At 39.6% G+C, this 21,726-nt stretch overlaps 1 long non-coding RNA gene across 1 annotated transcript in view; it reads left to right on the top strand.

Moving 5' to 3' along the window:
• Nucleotides 1–21,726, top strand: part of LOC132372089 (uncharacterized) — a 45,604-nt gene that overhangs the window by 2,496 nt on the left and 21,382 nt on the right. The window contains exon 2 of the long non-coding RNA XR_009505092.1: nucleotides 18,689–18,744. This is a non-coding gene — a long non-coding RNA (uncharacterized LOC132372089). The remainder of the gene's footprint in view (nucleotides 1–18,688; nucleotides 18,745–21,726) is intronic.

The following is a 21,726-nucleotide window of genomic DNA, read 5'->3' on the forward strand; positions in this document are numbered from 1 at the left end:
GAGAACCTACAATCACAAGTAGATTGTTTCAGTAGGTTTTCCACTTATCAGAATTAGTTTTATAAACCAAAAATTTGGGTAATACATATAGCACTAGTTTAAGGAGTATGAGAAGATAATGTGGGAACGGTTTCCTATAGAAAAGAAAAAGTGAACACATCACAAGCCATGCATCACCAATAGTTATGCACGAGGGATGTTTTAAAGAGGCCTGAAAATTGCCAAGTCTATCAATATGTAAACATAAGGAGCAAAAAGTATAGTTTTTATGTGTTAAAAGGGTCTTTAACCATAATTTTAATCTTTTAAAGTTAAAACATTAAGCAAATAACATGAAACAACAGGAAAATTTATTTTTCAAAACAAAGCTCAAATAACTTGTTTATAAGTGTTTATGAGCCCAAAACAGGAACCTAATGAAGCTAACTTTACTATCTTTATTTTTTATTTTTTTAACAATACTTCTGTGCTCTTTTAATCTTTGGTTACTTATTCTGTAATTTTTAACTTAATGATTTGTTTACTAAACAAACATAGAAGCTTTAATCCTAAAATACTCGGTGATAAAATGGGCTTTCAAGTTAATTGTCTTTCAATGCCATTTTGAAAGTCTGGTTTACATTGTGATGTACTGGCATTCCAAGCCTAATAAAATATAAATTAATTGTTTAAAAAGTAATCAAACAGAAAGAAAATCTTTAATAATGGTTGTGGAACTTAGTCATGGCATCACATAAACTACCAGTAAACCCAAATATAGATGGAAAATTTCAAGAAGATTTTATTTTAGCAAATTAATCTAATTCTATGAAAATAATTCCGGTTCATCCCCCTGCTCAAATCCTTCTCATTTCCCCTGCCAGCCAGACCCTCACAATGTACAAGACCCCATAAAACCTGCTCCCCGCCTCACCCTTTACTTTGCTCACCTCATGTTTTGCTTCTCCTCCTTAAGCTTGTTCTCTTTCAGCCACACTGGCCTTGCATTCTCTGGACTATGCTGGGCATGCTTCAGCTTCTTGTGACTCTCCTCTTGCAATTCCTCTTGAAATCCTTTTCTCAATCTTAATTCGCATGGCTCACTCCTGATCTCCTTTAATCTCTGCTCAAATTTCACCTTACTATAGGAGCCTTCTTTGACCACTTAAGTCTGTGCCGTCCCCCATTCCCCTTTTTTTCTTTATTTTGATTCATGATACTTATTCACAGTACTTATCATCTACATATTTTACTTGTTATTGTCAGTCTCTCACACTAAAATGTAAGGCCTGTGAGGAGCTCTATCAAAAAAAGTTCCTGGTACATCGTAGGCACTCAATGAATATTTATTGAATTAATTAATGACTTCGCTTATCCCAAATGACTAACATGAGCTCTGATACAGAGTACGTGTTTAACCACATTTGGTTAATGAAATGAATTACTAAGGAAAAACTACTGAAAAATTAAAACACCAAAAAAACCCCAAAAGTTCTAGTTTTAGTTGCAATGCTGATTGTTTTCTGTGTCTTTAAATATGGCATCCCATCCTTATTCAGCAGTCTGATTATTGTAGTTTTAGCCACTTTGAAGACTACCCTAAACCCAAAAGAAAGAATGAAATTGTTGTTGTGCAAAAAATAAACATATAAATAAATAAAATTGGGTTAAAATCCAGGCAGTTTACTCTGAAATGAAATTAACTTTAGGTCTTTTGGACATTTACTCTTAAGGAAGTTTGAATGTGAAGGACCAGCATGGTCTTTAGAAATTAGATAGTGTATCCTCAGTACCATGTTAGACATTTGTGAAAGTCCCCCCAGGTGGATGAGGACATTGTTTAGGGTATTATCTGAAAATAAACCAAATATTAACGTTTTTCTAAAGTAAACATATTTTAATAACATATAAATACTGATTAAATAATAATTACCTATGTTCACATATTCATATTAGGAGAAAACATCAAGTAGATCTGAAAGCAATGTCATACTTGGACAGATTGCTGTGTTATTTTATGTACCTTCTCTAACCTTAACTTACTCTAATTCAATCTAAGCATGATGTCCACCTTTCCTGCTCCCTCCATTTACCACCTGTGATAGGCAGAATAATGGCTTCCCAAAGATAGCCACGACCTAATTCCAGGACATGTGAATATGTTAGATTACATGGCCAAGGGGAATTAGGTTGCACATGGGAGGAGGTTATCAGCTGACTCTGAGATGGGGAGATTAGACAGTACTTATCCAGGTGGGCCCAGTGCAATTACAGGCATTGTTACTAGTGAAAGAGGGAGGCAGAGGAAGAACCAGAGAGATGGCAGTGTGAGACTTGGTGTGACCTTGCTGGCTTAGAAGTGAGAGGAATGGGGACAGGAGCCAAGGAATGCAGGCAGCCTCTAGAAGCTGGAAAAGGGAAAGAAATGGATTCTTCCCCAGAGCCTGCAGAAAGGAATGCAGCCCTGCTGAAACCTCGAAATGAGTGAGACTCATTTCAGACTTCTGACCTCCAGAACTCTAAGAAAATAAGTTTGTGTTGTTTTAAGTGAGTAAGTGTGTGGTGATTTTTTACAGCAGCAAAAGAAAACTAACCCTACCTATTACATGAGAGTTCATTCTGGTCTTTTTGCTAGGATAAAAATTTATATGTACTCCAGTGATTAGTACATTCGGCCCTCTGGATCTGCAGGTTCCACATCTGTGGATTCAACCAAGCTCAGATTGAAATTGAAAATATTCCAAAAAAAAGAATTTCAGAAATTTCCAAAAAGCAAAACTTGAATTTGCCAGTCTCTGGCAGCTATTTACACAGCGTTTACATTGTGTTAGATATTACAAGTAATCTAGAGGTAACTCAAAATATATGGGAGGATGTGCATCGGTTATATGCAAATACCATGCCATTTTATATAAGAGACTTGAGCATCTGTGGAACTAATCCCATGAATACTGAGGGACTACTGTACTCGTATTGATTAGTTTCCATAGTAATCATATTTGGAAACAACCCAGCGATATTAAGTGACTAAAATGGATACTTATCTCTTTCATCAAGAGTGAGGGCCATAATACAATATACTCTGAAGTATAACTTTTTTATTGCATCAAAATTATGGAACAACTCTATTAAAATTACACCAAAATATAAAATGCAAAAAATGGTGGAAATTCAAGGAAAAGTTGACAAATCCACTACTACAGCAGGAGATTTCAACAGAGTCTCTCTAAATTACTGTTAGGATAAGAAGACAAAAATTGTAAGGATATAGGAGATTTGAAAAAAAACATAATAGGCTTGATTTACCACATAGACACCTTTTTTTAAAAAATTTATTTATTTATTTTTATTTTATTATTTTTGGCTGTCTTGGGTCTTCGTTTCTGTGCGAGGGCTTTCTCTAGTTGCGGCAAGCGGGGGCCACTCTTCATGGCGGTGGGCGGGCCTCTCACTATCGCGGCCTCTCTTGTTGCGGAGCACAGGCTCCAGACGCGCAGGCTCAGTAGTTGTGGCTCACGGACTCAGTTGCTCCACAGCATGTGGGATCTTCCCAGACCAGGGCTCGAACCCGTGTCCCCTGCATTGGCAGGCAGATTCTCAACCACTGCGCCACCAGGGAAGCCCCCTCTGTGATCTTAGCTCTCTGATGGGTTACAGAAAAATTATTATTTTTTTAGTTTTTCCTGCCTTTTTTGTTGTTAGGGTCTTTCCATATGTTATGCTCTTTCCATAATTTTACAGTCTACATAGTATAGTGGAACTCAACTAGTTATCTTTAAAATCCAAGCTCACGTATGTTCTCTCATCTCATTTTCCTTTTAACTCACCCTTTCTGCCCTTGGTTTGAACCTTCCATCTGAAAGCACTTTCATCATTGACTTAGGCTGCGTTTTCTAGGAAACCAAACCTAACACATCTGCCTATCTTAAGTGCAAGCCCCAATGCTATGAAACTCCCCCAATTTTCTCAACAAAATTTTCTAATCTGTCAAGTCTCACAGGATTTATCATTTACACTTGTTATAGCCCCTAAAACTTTCAACCTTGTATTATGAATATTTGTGCCTATGGTTTTTCAGGCACCAATTGAATGAAAATACCCAGATTCATTTATTAATTCCTTCATTCATTAGTCTAGCATTTATTGAGGACCTATCATGCCGGAGTTCTGGGGGAAGGAAGTGTGACCAAAAGAGACATTGTACCCATCCTTGTGAAAATTGGAAGACAGGCAGTGAAGATGTATCGGGCTGGCCAAAAAGTTCCTTTGGGTTTTAAGTAAAAATAAAAGACACATTTTTCATTTTCACCAAGAACTTTATTGAACAACTTATTCATGGTTTTGTTCCACTACCTTCTGCCATTTTTCAGGCTACTTTATAATTCCATCTTCCCAAAACTTTTTTCTTTAAATTAATTAAGTTTTAGCTGCATTGGGTCTTCATTGCTGCGCATGGGCTTTCTAGTTGTGGTGAGCGGGGGCTACTCTTCATTGCGGTGCACGGGCTTCTCATTGCAGTGGCTTCTCTTTGTTGTGGAGCACGGGCTCTAGGTACACTGGCTTCAGTAGTCGTGGCACGCAGGCTCAGTAGTTGTGGCTCACAGGCTTAGCTGCTCCGCAGCATGTGGGATCTTCCTGGACCAGGGCTCGAACCTGTGTCCCCTGCACTGGCAGGTGGATTCCTAACCACTGCGCCACCAGGGAAGTCCCTTCCCAAAACATTTTATCTTTTTGAGCAAAGAACTGTTCCAGGTGCCTTTTACAGTCTTCCAGGGAAAGTTTTTCCATTAAGAGAATTTTGTAAAGGCCGAAATAAATGGAAATCCGAAGGTGCATTGTCTGGTGAATATGAAGGATGAATCAGAACTTCCCAGCAAAGCTATAAGAGTTTTTGCCTGGTCGTCAGAGAAACATGTGGTCTTGCGTTATCCTGATGGAAGATTATGCATTTTCTGTTGACTAATTCCGGACGCTTTTTTTCAAATGCTGCTTTCAGTTCGTCACATTGGGAGCAGTACTTGTTGGAATTAATTGTTTGGTTTTCCGGAAGGACCTCTTAATAGGGGATTCCCTTCCAATCCCGCCATATACACAACAGCACCTTCTTTGGAAGACCGGCCTTTGGTGTGGTTGGTGGTGGTTCATTTAACTTGCCCCACATTCTCTCCCATTCCACATTATTGTACAGCATCCACTTTTCATGGCCCATCACAATTTTTTTTTAAAAAAACTGAACGTTTTCATCACTTTTAAGTAGAGAATCGCATGCAGAAATACAGTCAAGAAGGTTTTTTTCGCTTAACTTATGTGGAACCCAAACATCAAAGCAATTAACATAACCAAGCTGGTGCAAATGATTTTCAGTGCTTCATTTGGATACTTTACGTATGTCGGCTATCTCCCGCGTGGTACAACGTTGATTGTTCTCAATTAATGTCTCGATTTGATGGCTATCAACTTCAACTGGTCTACCAGACCATGGAGCATCATCCAGCGAGAAATCGTCAGCAAGAAACTTCGCAAACCACTTCTGACACATTCGATCCATCATAGCACTTTCTCCGTACACTGCACAACTTTTTATTCCGTTTCAGTTGCGTTTTTACCTTTCTTAAAATAATAAATCATAATATGCCGAAAATGTTGCTTTTTTCTTCCATCTTCAATATTAAAATGGCTACACAAAAATTCACCAGTTTTGATAAGTTCTTTTAAAATGCACACTGTCACATGACAGCTGTCACAATACAATCTAACAAAATTGTTTTGAATGATGTTAAAGACAACTAAGCGCAACTAGAGCCATCTTATGGAAAAACCGAACGAACTTGTTGGCCAGCACAATAATTAGAAGCTTACTGCATGCTACAAATGCCATCTCATTAAATAACAATATTAATATAAATACTTACAAAATGAATAAATGAGTAGTTGAATAAATGTGTTAGTATAATCCCTTCACAATTTTTTCCCTCTTCTTTATATTACATTTAGCCTAAAATATAATATTTCTTATGGTCCCTGTCACATTATTGAGAATTTCACTGTATATAGCCCCAGGGAATATTTTTCACAAAACTTTGTCTTTGATAAATGGTCAAAAAGTACCTCTTTTTTAAGTGTTGGGTTTTCATTACAGGACCACAGTTTTCAGTGCTTCATACTATCTGAGAGCTACTAACATATATTAGAAGTCTTTTTTAATGTTCCACTGAATAGGACAAATATTTTGAAATTTACGTTTACTCTAATTCATTTCAATGACATAATTTTAAAAATTATGCCACAAAGGAAAAAGAAAGTAATAAGGATATGTAATGAAACTATATTCAAAAGTAATTTATGTCATGAGATATAAGAAAATCCAATATCAGCATGAAATTAAATCAATATTAAATTGAAAAAGCAATTCAGTTAACTTTTCCACTGCAATAGCCAGATCCGTTATTTTTACATTACTTTTTTTTAAACTTTCAGTACTGCATTTCTGAGGAAAATTTATTGGACAGGCTAATTTAACACTTCTTAAAAGACATTATATTCACTTTTACTAGTGAATATTCATGATTACATTCTTATTCACAAGGCAAATAATGAAGCATAGGCTCTAGAGTTAAACAGACTTGAGTTAGCATCTTGGCTCCAACACTTGTTAACTGTGACCTTAGGCATATTACTTTTTTAAGCCTTTTTTTTCTCTCATCTGTAAAGTGGGGGGAAATAAAACCTTCCTTACAAGGTTGACATCTCTGTATCTCCAGGATGCGTTGATTCCCGCTCATATTGAATTTCCCCAACAGCCTGACTGTCCTTCATTACAATGCAAGCACCACAATGTAAGGCAGAGATATTGCTGGCTTTGTTCAATACGGTGGTATCTTCAGCTCCTAGAATAATGACTAGCATGTATAAGGTGCTCAGCTAGTGTTTATCAATTAAATGCATGTGATGTGTTTAACACAGTGCCAAGCACATGGCAAATACCCAATAAATATCATTATGACTAATTATTTTGTTGATTAATTAGCCTGACCAAAACCACATTTATCTTCTTGCCCTGCTGCTCCCACAGTTGTTCCATCTCAGTAAATCGGCATTACATTTTTTCGGTTGCTTAGGCCAACAATTTTGAAGTCATATTTATTTTTCTTTTTTCTTAATACCTCACAAATCCATCATAAATCTTGGCTCTATCTTCAAAATATTGTTGGGAGTCACTCCATGGGTCTCTCAAATTTCTGCATGTCTTATGAGCAAGACACTGACTGCCCTTTTTTCAGGACTATCTCCTCCAGGATGTTTAACCAGTAAACAGCTTTGGAAGATATAGTGTCTCTCTCTGGAGCAAAGGGGCAGCCAAGCTTTCTGTCCAGTATAATAAAGATAATACCTCTCTCAGGAGTAAAGTGCAGGCATGTTTACTACCCATTATAAAAGATCCCAGGTTCCCCAAGCTCAGGGTTCCCTTTCATGTAACAAAACCCACTGCATGTGCAGGTGTTATCTGGTCTGTGGAAATTGGGGCTTGGGCCACTCACACAAAAATGCTGGGATTAGGACATAGACTCAAAAGTGCACATCATAGGAGGCTTCCTAGAGAAAATGACATGATATAAATACTGAAATATAAGTAGGAGTTAGCCAGGTGGATTAGAAGAACGTGTAAAGGTCCAGTGCTAGAAAGAGCATGAAAACATTAGAAAAGCCTCAGATGTTGCAGCAGAGCCAGAGTGTTGTGTACAAGGTAGAGAGAAGGAAATGGAGGAGGAAGGCTAGGGGAGCATATAAAAAAAATTTGAAGAGGTAAGAGTGTCCTGGGTATAAAAGGTCATGTATGCCATAACATGGAGTTTAGACATAATCTTGAAGATTATAGGGAACCACTGAAGGATTTTGAGTATGGATCTTTGCATCTTGGAAAGATCACAGTGGCAGCAGTATTGAGAACATTAAACAGGCAAGATTGGAAACAGACCTTTTAAATCTCTGATTTAATAAACTGGCTTAGAGTTTTTGCGAAATTCAAATAGGGAATGGCAGAAGCAGGGTCAGATAAAGATTCAAATCTTGCAAAAGTTGTGATGTTTTCAAGTTTCCCCCTGTGTATTTCAAAGAAAAGCTATATTAAACCATAAAAATATTTGCAAGGAAATTCAATTATTTTCTGATATTGTCTTATGTTGAATATAATCTTTTTTTGATATAGCAAATATTCTTTTTCTAATTTTTTTCCTTTTAAAAAATATTCCAGGTGTTTTAGAGAAATTATTGGTCAAATATCAAGGGAGACTTCCGCCTAGTTGTCAGGATGTAAATTAATTACCTGGTTTGAAAGACTCAGAACATTGTGACAGAAATCAGAGTTCTTTTTTTTTTTTTTTTAATTTTAGGGCAGGCTCTTTTATTTATTTATTTATTTATTTAATATTTATTTTTGGCTGTGTTGGGTCTTCGTTTCTGTGCGAGGGCTTCCTCTAGTTTCGGCAGGCGGGGACCACTCTTCATCGCTGTGCGCGGGCCTCTCACTATCGCGGCCTCTCACTATCGCGGCCTCTCTTGTTGCGGAGCACAGGCTCCAGCCGCACAGGCTCAGTAGTTGTGGCTCACGGGCCTAGTTGCTCCGCGGCATGTGGGATCTTCCGAGACCAGGGCTCAAACCCGTGTCCCCTGCATCGGCAGGCAGATTCTCAACCACTGCGCCACCAGGGAAGCCCCAGAGTTCTTTTAAAAAGGCTTTTTTCATTTCTCTTTAACATTTTCATTAAATAATAACCATGTATTATCTACACACTGGTTTCTCAGTTCTCTACTGGTGAGATTTCTCTCTTAGAACTGTCTCATAGTTTTATTAATGAATGCCTCTCCTGTCACAGAAATAGCTGATAAAATGATGCCCATTCACAGTTAAACTCTGGACATGATCTGGTCACTGATTCCCTGGGTTGGGGCAGGTGTATTCAAATTAAGTGCCTCTCTCTTTTATATCTGAGATGATTGACAGTGAAAATGTCTGAATACAACTTTCCTTTCTTAATTTGGAGCACTGAGAGGTGGGCTTCCTCTATTGTTTACTAAAAATATTACAAAGTAACAAGTATGTAAAAATTCCCATGGCTGAGAAAGATAAGATTTTGAAGAGCATCTAATATTTTAATATCTTCCCCTTGCAGTAACATATCAATTGTTTCTTGGGAACAGGACAGGGCAGATCTTTGTCTTCTGGTGTCCATTCATCAAGTTCATCTTTTTCTCAGATGAGGGTAGAATTCTTAAATGACAAATAGCCAAGAGTCTTGGCTGGCAAGGTGGGAGTTTCTGAGGGCTCCCTGGGACCCCATACTCTGCTAGTGCCCTGATCATGCGATGAAGTTAGATAATCCAACATCAGGAAGAGGATATGAAGAGAAATACAGATTAGAGAGCTATTCAGATGGTAGAATTGACAGGTTGGTTTGGTTAAAGAGAGGGAAAAGACAACAATGACTGTCAGGATGCAGGTAGTGGCCATCATTGAGGTGAGAAATACTGGGGGAAGGGGTTTGGGGGCGAGAGAGAAGATGAGTTCTGTTCTGGGCAGGCAGAGTTTGAGGAGCCTGAAAGACATCCAGATGGTCATGCCCAGTTGGCTAAATGGTTCTGGAGTTTAGAAAGCCACTTGAGCTAAACACTCAGATTTGAGAGTTATTAACATCTAAATGGCAGTTAAATTCATGTATTAAGTGAAGTCATTCAAGGAGCATGGATAGAATAAGATGAAAGAAGGGGAACATGTATATCTAAAAAATATCTACATTCAGAAGTGAGCAAACAGAACAGATTAACAGATTGAGAAGGCAGCCAGAGAGAGCATAGGAAAATTAGGAGTGAGGAAAGAGGTGTCATGAAACTAAGAAAGGTTCACAAAAGAGAATAATCAGCAGTGCCAAATGCTCCAGAGGTCAAATGAAATACACACTGGGATCATATCATATATGCTGCTCTGTAGACTACTTTTTTCCTTACAAGATATTGCCAAGATTTTTTTTTCATTTCAATAACTGAAGATGTGCACTGTAAATTTAAATAGCTACATGTAGCTGCTACATAGAATTCAGTTGTATGGGTGCACCATAATTTAGCCAATCACCAACTGAACCTTAAAATTATTCCCAATTTTTGCTTTTATAAAAATTTTTATGAATACCTTTGTATATAGATCTTGACATGCGTTCACATATTTCCCTAGGTTAAAATCCTAGAATTGGAATTATTAGGTTGTCACCCATACCAGCCCCTGAGAGCTGATCCTTGCCTTGATTTATCTGTTACAAAAGCACCTGGTATTTGACAGAGATGTTTTGCAGCTGTGCTTTAAGAGATAGGCATGGTCAACCGCCCTGAACCGGCTCTGGCTTGACCACTGGAAAGTGCTTGCGGAAAGCAGACCTAGGTGTGGCTAAAGGTTACCTATGCTTCATTACTATGCTAAGATTTCTGCCCAACGGGGGGATTTGTACTCTGCTAGGCCTTAAGAAGTGTGTGCAAAGAAGCATGTAGGACTGCAAATGCCCCAGCTGCTCCTGGAAATGTCCACCCCTTTCCTAGAGCCCTTACAACATCTTCCTCCCTTAAAATTCCCTTACTCCCTTCCGTCCCAGGGGAAGGTGTTTTTAGAGCACAAGCTCTCCCTTCTCCATTCCTTAATCAATGAATAAAGTTACTGCTGTGCTATGCCAAACCTGGTTTCATTTGATTGGCATTTGCAACTCCAGGCAAAGAATCCATTGAGGGGTCACCGACCCCTTGGGGATCAGTAACACAGTCAAAATATCTACAGATTATTTACCAAATTGCCTTCCAGTAATTTACTCCAATTAGCTAAACTTAGGATTTCTGAATTAAACCAGGGAGACTGGAAAGGGGTGGGTGGTCACAAGCTAGTAATGCCACCTGATTCTGGGCAGAAGGAAATGAACATCCTCTCCAGAGAAAAGCGCCTATGGACAGAGTCTCCAAGGGTGAAGATCTACCAATCCTAGGGCCTGCTACTGCAGGATAAATTGCTGCACTGACCAAATAGGAGGCAGCAGGCATGCCCTCCCTATTCTTGAACAGTATTCGGGAAGCCGAGGCACGTTCTCCGAGCCTGAGGCTGCACCATCTGGAGTCAGCATGCCAATTTAGGAAAATCCCTCATCTGAGCGGCCGGATTGTCAAGGAACGGTGTGTTTCTGGCTCTGGGCAGGGTATTTGCAGGCAGCTGCAGCTGTAGGGTAGAGAAGAAAGCCAGAAGACTGATAGAAAAACAAGTTGCCCTGGGGCTGGGTAAATGGGAAAGAGAAAAAATAGAGCAGTTTTTAGGGAAAGAAGCCCTCCTAGAAGGTCAGCAAAGAAGGAAGAAAGCCTTGAAGAAGACAATGAGGTAGAAGGCCCTGGGGATGGGAAATTTGATTCCCTCTAGGGATCAGGGCCTTTGAACTTGCCATCCAAATTCACAGCCTCCCAGTCAAAGAAGGTGAGGGTGACCAACCCACGCCTCTACCCAACCACCCACCCAGCTCTAGGGCCGCCCTGCAAATCCAGGCCAGTCCAGAGCCAGAGGATCACCTTGCTGGTTCGGACTGTTAGGACTAGAGGAGCATGAGGGTGGGGCTTGGTCGTCTATGCCCTCCCACCCCGACCCCCGGGGTTGCTGATGCTGAGGGTAAGGGGGCAGGTAGTACTCCACTTACCGCACTTAGTTTGCGGACTTTTTGCTAAACCATGAGAGTTCATCACATTGCCTCACTGACGGCTTTTACAATGGAGGGCCAAGTCTAACCAGAATGCAGTCCGAAATGGGCAAGAGTGGGTCGGACATTATGCGAGCAGTCTCTGCCCTTGGCCACTCTGCCCTGGCAGGAACCCTGGTTGCCGGGGAAAGAGGGCCACAGAGGATGGCTGGAAGGACGATTCAGATACCAATGGCTTCAGCTAGCTCTGCAGCTACTCTCCTCTGCCTCTAGATGTCGCCCTTGGAGTCAGAATAATAACTCCTGGATTCCCTGAGAATGTAGGACTCCAACAATAGGACATGGGATCTATTGTACCTTGCTCCTCAGGGGGGATGAGAAACACTGACTGATTGAACTTAGAGACACATCCCACCCCGAAACTGAAGGGCTGCAAGGTGGGAGTGAGGGGCAAATAACTGCTCGCTCTCTCTTCCTGTGTCAGATATGTAGGAGACCAGAGGTTAGCGGCTGGAATTATGCTACAGCAACTGAATCTTCAGAGACTGAGACTTCTGAGACTCCAGAAGTCTCTTTGTTGCCTGGACAATAAACTAGTTTGGGTCAGGAGCTGCCTCCAATCCCCAAAGGAGGTGCTGCAACTTCTTATTGGCCCCAAGACCTCCAAGGTGCTGGACAGCTGAGTTTCCCAGAAAACTCTCTCTAAATAGCTGATACCTGCATCATCACTTCCTGGAAACTAAGTCATCTGTGTTTGCCCCACTGAGATTATTCTCATGCTTGCTCAATAAAAAAAGGAGAGGGGATGAAGGGGGTGTCTCTTCACTGCAACTTGGTTGTATGGCCCACAGAGATGTAGATCTCTATGGGGTGGAGGAAGAATTGAGACACTCAGGTCCTTGCTTGGTATCCTTGGCTTGCGAGTGTCCCCGGAGTAAAGCCTGTTTCTTACCACGTGATACTGCAAAATTCACCATTATCTACTTTACCACACTGTGGAAAAACAAAAACAAACAAAAGATCATAAAAACAGCCGGAGAGAAAAGTCTAACAAGAAATCACAATTAGACTGACAGTAGACTTCATACTCAACAGTGAATACCAGGAAAGGAAGAATATTTCCGAGAGCTGAGAGAAAATATCTATCTCAAGTTGTGTGCCAAGAAAACCTTCTTTCACGAATGAGAGAAAAATAAATTTCTCTTGATAAGTAGACACTTAGAGAGTTTGTCACCAATGGATCTATACTTAAATTACACGTAAAAGCTGTACTTCAAAAAGAAGGAAAATTATATCAGAAGGAAGGTCTGAAAATGCAAGGAGCAATGGTGAGGAAAGAAAGTGGTAAACATAGCTGAATCTAAAACATTGTCTGCAAAAAAATAATGATGATAATAGTAATAGTAATAATGTCTAATTTAAGGGTATTCAAAAAAGACAGAACTAAAACATGGGGCAAGAATGGCATGCAAGGTGGCAGGAAGTTGACAGGAGTCTAAGTGTTCCAAAGACCTTTTTCAGAGGGGAGTAAAGTTAACATATTAACTTTAGACTTTAACATATGTTGTTCTTTAAATATATTGCTTTGTATAAATCATGTCTTAACTAAACTTCTTTCCAAAAGGAAAAATAAAATGTACATCTGAAAACTTAGGAAGTGTATAAAGTGAAAATGTCTCCTTAATTCTGTCATTTATGCTCTCCACATGGAATTTTTTGATTACACATGCACACAAGCATAATCAATTTTTTATTTTATTTTTTATTGAGGTGTAGTTAACTTACAATATTATATTAGTTTCAGGTGCACAGCATAGTGATTCAAAATTTTTATAGATTATACTCCATTCATAGTTACTATAAAATATTGGCTATATTCCCTGTGCTATAAGACATAATCTTGTAGCTTATATATTGTATACATAATAGTTTATACCTCTTAATCCCCTACCCTATCTTGTCTCTCACTCCTTCCCTCTACCCACAGTAATCACTAGTTTGTTCTCTATATCTGTAAGTCTCTTTCTTTTTTGTTATATTCACTAGTTTTGTTTTTTTAGATTCCCACATATAAGGGATAACATACAGTATTTGTCTTTATCTGACTTATTTCCCTAAGCATAATATCCTCCAGGTCTATCCATATTTTTGCAAATGGCAAAATTTCATTCATTTTTATGGCTGAGTAATATTCCATTGTGTGTGTGTATGTGTGTGTGTATACACATATTCTTATCCATTCATCTGTTGGTGGACACGGGTTGCTTCCATTTCTTGGCTGTTGTCAATAATAATGCTATGAACAATGGGGTGCATGTATCTTTTCAAATCAGTGTTTTCATTTTCTTCCCAGGAGAGGGTATATATCAAATCAGTGTATAAAGAACAGACGAGCATAATGATCAGTGACCAGTCACATCACTACTTTCAAAGTCTGTCTGTAATTTGTCACTGTGCATTTGTTACTAAGTTCAAATACAGACAGCAAAGTATGTAGTTGCGCTGCCTTCTTGTCTTTCAGTGATACCCCAACCCACATGACATGACATTTTACAAAAATGAATACTCAAAAGAGGGAATTGGTCACCAAAGATGAAAGTGCAGCAAAGAAATGAAAAGTGATAGCGTTGGAAGAGAAATTTGAATCACTATGAATAGAGTTATGTAAGAAATAGCTGTGGATATGTTGACAATGCCACCATTCGAGAAACTCTTGACATACAACAGAGGAACTTTGTGAAGGTGAATGCATTGACATAAATAAGGAAAGTGGTTGTAATGAGAAAAAAAAAATGAAGATGTCCCAGAGAAAGTGACACTGGCAAAGATCTTCACCTTAAAGGAATGCTCAGGAATATTTCACAACGTCGATAGCACAAAGGATGAAAGTCAATAACATTTTTACACACTAGTAATAAACAGTATAAAATGTAATTTAAAAAATTATTTGCCAAAACAACAATAAGTTCCTAGCAATAAATCTTAAAATATAAGCAAGACTTTTAAGGAACTGTGAGCTTATCACTCTAAAAACATATAGTACATGTATGAAAACTTTGAACTATTTGGTCCCACCTGCAGTCGCTTGGGAGCAACACCAGGAAAATCCTCAGGGCTGCTTGCAGGAAGACCTAGGGGTTGGGGAAGCAGGATGCTGAAAAGGCCTGATATGAAGCTGGATGTATGTCCAATCAGGGAAGCCCTCAACCAGGTGTTGTTCCTCTTTCACAACACCTCCCAGCCAGACAACAATGGAATGATATCTGAAGAGTCTACTGGTGGCTTCTTCATATGGGACATACTACGACATCTTGGGAAGCCCTTCCTAAATCCTAAACACTCTTAATATATGATTACTGACGTTCATCCTTCACCTGTTTTTTTCTCAAAGACATAACACTATTGAATGGTGCCAGTCATGGAGTATAATCGCAGTTATGGAAGACTTTGTTCAAGGCACTTTGTACGTATTTATACTGCTATTTGCTGTCAGCCCAGCAGCAAAGAACACAGATCTACTAAGTGTTCAAAGCCTTCCCACTCCCGCATCTAGTTCCTGCTCCAACATTCCAGCCCGAGCCAAGAGGACACAGACGGGTCAAGGGTCTCAGGTAGAAACAAATGTAATTGAATCGTTTGTTTTGAGTTATATGGAGCCACACTCAGGCTCTCACCTCTACCCCATGTCCTACCTCTATTTTTGTCCTACTGGGTCATCCCAGAATTTTCTGAGAGGAGATTCTTCCTCATCAAGAAAAGAGGAGAATAAAATGGTTGGGTAAGGAAGAAATATGGAGAAGTGAAAAATGTAAAATATAAAGCATAAAAAATATAAATCAAACCATAGGTATCAGGCGTGAGATAGCAATATATCTAAAAAAGCAGCCAAGAAATAAGAAAGAGAGAGAGTTATTGGAAAATTAATGATGGCAAATATGAATCCACACCCTCAGATATACAAAATATTTACCTTACTTTATTTTTAAAAATCTAATTTAGTATGAGTTTGGTCCCAAGTCCCATGACCAGGTTGACAGAAAGCTCAATCTCAATCATATTGGAACACCCTAACCCCACCCCAATCTTATGAAGTACTCCAGGGAACTTACAAAATATTATGAGTGGCACTTCCCATCTTCAGTCCACCCTGGTTACTATTAATATTCATATTATCCTTGCTAGACCTTTGAAAAGCTCTTCTACTTCTTGAGCATGTGAATATCTTTGACCTCTGATCAAAATCAGAATGCTAGGTGGTGACTGTCTTATCTTGGGCTGCTATAGCAAAATACCATAGACCAGGTAGGTAAAGAACAAAAATTTATTTCTCAGAGTTCTGGAGGTTGAAAAGTCCAAGATCAGGCTTGGAAGATTTGGACCCTCCTCTTGGCTTACAGATAGCTGCCTTCTTGCTGTGTCCTCACATGAAAGAGAGAGAGAGAGAGAGAGAGGGCTCTGGTCTCTCTTCTTCTAAGGACACCAGTCTCATCATGGGGCCTCACTCTCATGACCTCATCTAAACCTGATGAGCTCCCAAAGGCTTTACCTCCAAATACCATCACACCGGGGGTTAGGGCTTCAACATATGGGTTTGGGAGGGGCGCACAAACTTTCAGTCCACAACAGCGATCATGCAGTCAACCTCCAACCCAAGTTCTGCCACCTTTCCCATTCATCCTTAGGTCCCCACTCCCTGTGGAACCTGCTGACCTCCAAATCCTTCCAAGTCTTTAGAAAATCCACTTTCTCTCTTTCTGTCTCTCACTCCTCAAAATCATTCACTTCTCTCCATTTCTTCCAAATGTCATCTCCTCAAGGATTTCAGCCTTTTGGGAAACAAATGTCAGAAAAGGAGGTTGCCTATCCAGAGGCAAAGGAACATAGAGGATCTGGGGGATTGGGGAAAATGCTGAGAGAAGAACACAAATTAATATCTCAACAAATTATCCTTTCACATTCAAAGTCAAAGAAACCTTGTGTAATCTCAGCCAGGCTCAGCACCTTGATTAGGCAACAAACAGACCACATAGGAATGGGTGCCTGCACTTCCCAGACTTAAGAGAAAAGCAGTGATGAGTGGAGACCTCTAATCAAAATCCCCAGTTCACAGTGTTCACAATGCAACAACCTCAGCAGGTGACTGGCCAATCTTAGATAAATAACCAGGTTCTGCAGTTGGTACCCAGTGTATTACATATTAGCTATTGTCTACAATACATGTCTAAAATCTACAAAGCTTGGAAAACTGAAAGTTTTTTTGGTAATCATTTGGAAACAATATCTGGCCTGATATGACTTAAAACTCTTCATAGTCTTCATTTGCCTTATTTCATGTGAGTAGTCACATGTTTTGCTGGTAAGATAATAATGTGCTAGATAATAGGGTGTTGTCTCAGACTTGCAGGGGATATTAAGTAGTATATGATGACCCATGCACCATATTTTCTTTATCAAATCAGAAACACTCTGAATTCCAAAATATTAAGCCACAAGGGTTTTAGAAAAATGATTGTGGAACTTGTATACTTTGATCTTACTGGCTCATGCACAGAACTGTTCCACAACAGACTCCTAAAGTCACTTATTTCCAACCATAGGGACATATAACATTGAGCAGATGTGCAGGGTAATCACACTTGAGGTTGATTAACCTGAAGGCCTGGTCTCTCCTGAGGGCAGACAGGGAGCAATGAATCATGAGGAGAGGTAGCATGTGGCCAGGGCTCCGTGGCTCTCTGTGTGGTGTGTAAGTCTGCTGGGCAAGGAAGCAATAAATCCAGGATAGTAATAACTCCCTCTCTGTGGCTGGGCTTTATTTGCACACTGGGAACTAAATTGGAAGCTGAAGCTTTGTTCTATGTCCTTGAGATGGAAGTGAAGCGTAGGAAGAGACGGGAGTGGTCCATTGCTGTTAACCCAGACTGAAGCTTGTTAGCAGAAAGGGAGCTTTGGGGGAACATAAATCTAGGTCTTGCGACTTATCAAGGGGTTTTACCAGGTAGAGACCACATGCTTATTAGACCTCAGTTTTATATGACAAAGAAGATGTAGTTGGGGAAAAGAAAGCAGTAAGGAAAATGAAATAGGAAGGCACTTCAATAGGAAATGGTTTATTCCTTTACACGAGGAGACCAGGGGTAATACACAAAGAGGAAATTCTCTAAGAGGTAAAGATGCAGGCAAGAATCCAAGAAAATCAAGAAGAAAAGTACTTTCAACATTCATGGGCCTCCTTGCAGCTACTTCACAGTATGAAAAGACATCCAGGAGTTATTTTCACAGTTTGAGGAAACATCCATAATGTGAAGTCTTTTTCATATAATAAAGCATAAATATGAGCTGGTTCAAATGCTTTGGTAAACAGAAGAGGTGTAAATAAGTAAATAAACAAGTATAATTTAAAGTTATCTGTCACAACATATAAGAATCTGGATTCACATTATTTTTGTTGACTGGCCTGAGATGAATGGTGCCATGTAAATGGTAATAATGACTAATAAAGATGTGCTATCACTATTCCTAGTTAGCCTTATAGAGAAGTAACACTCACCAATGCATCAATCAAATTTTCTGGGTGCAGACACCCACAGTATGGTCTGCCATCATACCAGACTCTTTTTCCTGAAAAGTCAAGGTTCAAGGGGAGGAGTGTGGACGTTTAAAAAACTAAATAAGTGCAAGAAAGTCAGATGATTAAATTTGCTTTGTGTCATTACAAACAGTTCTGGTATCCTGAAATGTCACATTTCAGTTCTTTCCTGTGTCAGAGCACAAATGTAAATTAGAGCTGTTAGACAAGTGATAATACAATGGCCTCAGTGATCTTTCTTAAGTAATTGTTTCTTGCCTAAAGATTTCATTCTGTATAGAAAAGGCATATTTCTCTCATTAATAAAAAACCAACAGAGATAAGTCTCATTACCCCTGCAGATTTTTGTCTACCTTCCTCTTTAATATGCTTCAGGATAATTCATTAGTTTGTTCATTGTTTTTCACAGGAACACTAACGAGACTAGCAGACTCAAGATCCTTTGTCTAGGAGACTGATGTCTTGGTAAGTTTTCATTATGCTCCGATCACTCCCACCCTTTGGTGGAAATTGCAGTGAGTTATGGGAGAGCTGCAGAGATGTTGTATACAAGGCCTTCAAATGCATATATTCAATTCATTGTTCTGGGGGCTCCAGGGCAGTGGCCACAGAGGGGAGAAATACGCGTAGCATCTGTTCACAAATGATTGATGAAGACCTTTGGGGAGGTATGCGTGGGTACAACCAAGGAGGCAGAATAGGGGAGGCAAAATAGCAGACAATTTTACACCCAAGAAAATAACTATTTTTGAAATGTTAGAGTAGCCTGTCAGCCTTGACATTTTTTTTTTTTTTTAGATTTGGAGGAAACTGGGGTGAGTAATTACAGGCAGTGACTGTCCTTGTCAAGATATTTCTGTAATTAGAGAAATACACAGTATGTCTCATTTAGAGACACCTCAAATAGAGCCATGGGGGCAGCCATCAGTTGGAAAAGGTTCATAAATTCGGAACAGTCAGACAATAGTGCTGAAGCTGAAAGCTGGCAATGTCCGTGACAGGAGAGGACATTCTGTCATCCTAAAGCATGGACCCTGCTTGAAAGCAAATCTGGACAGAGCAATCTGGAAAGAGAAATGGCTCTTGGAATCTGCAGTCAAATTGAAGGGAGGGCACAGAGGAAAAGCCTACTAAACTTCTGTGCATTAAATAGTCATTTTTAAATCCTATTTGCTTTAAGTTAATGGAATAAAAAGTAGTTTGGAGAGGAGGGGAAAGATTCTTTCTTTAGACTCATAACACAGTTGGAATCCATTTTTGCTCAAGTGTAAATCTAATGAAATGGTTGAAGTGAGGCAGCTCGCTGTCTAAGCAGCCAGAGCTTTTATAGGCATCAAGCTGAAATCTTAACTGCCACACAATTTGGAAAAACGAGAAAACTTCACCCATGAAAGATTATAGGAAACAGATATGTATGAATTAAGGTGCTAGTTGGAGGGACATAATCTTCATCGTTTAATTTCATAAATAGAGAAGCAGTTGGATGCAGCTGCCCCCTGGCATCTGGTCCAGATTTATGGGTGCCCAAACAGGCATCCTGAATTTTAATGAAGACATGTGGTCAGAATAACTGATTGCACAATCTTGTTACATGTGGTTTTTGTTTTGCTTTTTTAATTTAGAAATATCCCTCTTATTCTTACCACACCAATGAAAGGAGCTTAAGGAAAAAACATATATTTATATTTTTATGTAATCACATGCTTTAACAGATTTTCAGAATATACGAGAAGTCTAAGGAAGTTTGTTTCCTCTAAAACTAGGTAACATAGTCTTCCTTCCTCCTTCTCCGCTTCCTTTTTTCCACTCTCCTTTCCTTTGCATTTTATATTTAGGATATGAAATCTCTGTAAGTGAAATGTGAGAACTATGTGAAAATTAGGCTAAAATGGAAAGCTTTATTTATTTTGTTTAAGAAAGCTTTATTCATCAGCCACAAATAGATGTGATTTTTAAATACTAGCACCATATCTTAGTCCAGATGTAAGAATAACTTTTTAAATTAATTTATTTTTATTTTTTTGTTGCTGCACGCGGGCTTTATCTAGTTGCTGCGAGCGGGGGCTACTCTTCATTGCAGTGCACGGGCTTCTCATTGTGGTGGCTTCCCCTATTGCAGAGTACGGGCTCTAGGCACGCCGGCTTCAGTAGTTGCAGCATGCGGGCTCAGTAGTTGTGGTTCGCGGGCTCTAGAGCGCAGGCTCAGTAGTTGTGGCACATGGGCTTAGTTTCTCCGCGGCATGTGTGATCTTCCCGGACCAGGGCTCGAAGCCGTGTCCCCTGCATTGGCAGGCGGATTCCTAACCACTGCACCACCAGGGAAGTCCCCGGATGTAAGAATAATTTTAAAAGTCGTGTCTAAAATGGAAAACCAAAGTATTAAGATGTCAATTGACTACATTGGAGTGAAAGTATCTGCCCACATGTGTAAATTTTCCCCTTCTTATTTAAGGTTCAGTGTAATGGAGTCCAGTTTTCATTCCAGCTTGAGCCAATGATATCATAACCAGCACTCAGTGCTTGAGCGTGGAGAATGTTGCTTGATCACTTCCCGTGTACTGGGTTTGAAGAGGGACAGACTAGAGGCCAAGAGATCCGTTAGCATCTCACTCAGCTCAGTTTCTGAAAGTCTGGCTCCCACTCCCATAGGCAATGAAAATGCACTTGGGAGCAGCATTTCAGGATACAGGTGGCACATGTGTATTTCTGGTTTGCTGTCTAGCTCCGCTCACCTATCATGCCAAAGGACTATCTTATATCAACCAGGGTGCTCATGGACAAGTGCTAATCACTGAGCCCCAGTCTGAATGCCGGGCAGTGCTTTAAGGATGGGTGGCCTTAAGAGGCTATGTTTACTGGCCTGTGTTTAAGCACAGTAATTAAGGAGGTCAGGGCTCAGAATTCTGGCTCTAGACGAGAGGTCATATTCAGCATTATACACTGTTACACACATGCCTTTCTAAAAGGCCAGACTCCACAGGGAGCCTTCCTCAGAGACCAGTTGCTATACTGATAAACATCTTAGATGAGCTCACCAGAATAATAAGTACAACTTCACCCAGGCAGATAGGAGTAGACTGTAATCTCAGTTTCCTTATCTGTAAAATAAGCATAGTAACCGCTCTCCAGGCTGCCTGACAGTTTCTTGTGCTAGCTAAATGAAAACATATGAGTTCGCTTCATAAAAACTAAAGCAATAAACCAGTGATCTCAGCCACGTAGCCCAGAGACATGTTTGGTTTGATAGAAGAATGTGTTTCATGTTGTCTAATTTGGGTGCCTTCAGATGAATGATAGTCCCCAACAGGTTTAACAGCTGGTATAACATTAATTTATATAAACTGCCTGACCCTAAAGGCTTTTGACTTTGTAATTTTGCTTATGCAAATCTAAGATATTATTAACAATGCTTTAAGAGAAACTTCTACTATTACAATGGTGACTACA

This window comes from Balaenoptera ricei, chromosome 9 (assembly GCF_028023285.1).
Source record: "Balaenoptera ricei isolate mBalRic1 chromosome 9, mBalRic1.hap2, whole genome shotgun sequence".
NCBI lineage: Eukaryota > Metazoa > Chordata > Mammalia > Artiodactyla > Balaenopteridae > Balaenoptera > Balaenoptera ricei.